Source organism: Sinocyclocheilus grahami, unplaced genomic scaffold (assembly GCF_001515645.1).
Source record: "Sinocyclocheilus grahami isolate Dianchi unplaced genomic scaffold, SAMN03320097.WGS_v1.1 scaffold588.1, whole genome shotgun sequence".
NCBI classification, from domain to species: Eukaryota; Metazoa; Chordata; class Actinopteri; order Cypriniformes; family Cyprinidae; genus Sinocyclocheilus; species Sinocyclocheilus grahami.
In genome coordinates this window covers 846,537-847,231 of record NW_015505767.1, presented here as the reverse complement: position 1 = coordinate 847,231, position 695 = coordinate 846,537, and the positions used below count along the sequence as shown (strand labels likewise).

The 695-nt window shown below is 33.8% G+C and overlaps 1 pseudogene; it reads left to right on the top strand.

The window, feature by feature from the left end:
• Positions 1–600: 600 nt before the first annotated feature.
• The window catches only part of LOC107557027 (serine/threonine-protein kinase pim-3-like), a 2,567-nt pseudogene continuing 2,472 nt past the window's right edge, over positions 601–695 (top strand).

Sequence of the window (695 nt, the reverse complement as noted above, 5' to 3'; positions counted from 1 at the left end):
TATATATATATATACTGAATGTCGGCTGTTAAGGGATGCACATCATTTTCAAGATGAAAGCGCTGCCTGTCGCCCTCTTGTGGCTGTGACAAGGAATAGGACAATTCAAAACTCTAGTATTATACTTATGAACATTGTTAGAAATGTGAATCTCACAAACTATAAGGATTGGATCCTCCAACATCATATCTTGAGCACATTCTGACAAGAGCCAACTATGCCATGAAGGTAGCTCAACAGCATTTTTCATTAATATCAGGTCAGATCAAGTTGAACACGTGTTTTAATATTCAAATTAAATCACACAATTATATAGCAATGGTTTGATACTGTTGCATGGTGCCTTTTAAGTTTTCACTATTTCAAGAATTGTTGAACTGGTCCAGAAAGCTAAATGATCAAATCTGCAAACAAATGATGCTAGAGATTTTTCTCAGAACTATCTTGCAATACATTTTTATCAACCAGTGAATATGTAAAGTCAAGATCACAAGATCAAATTTGTTCAAATTAAATTTCTGGTCAATGCAGCTGGGGTTACACGTTATTATATTACAGTGTAATAATAATGATAATAATAATAGTAATAATAATAAGATGATGATGAACAACAACAAGACGAAGAAGAAGAGGAAGATAAAGAGGTTTCTGGTGGTTTGCCTCTTTCTTCTGTTGTTTGTCTCGTCCCAAATCCA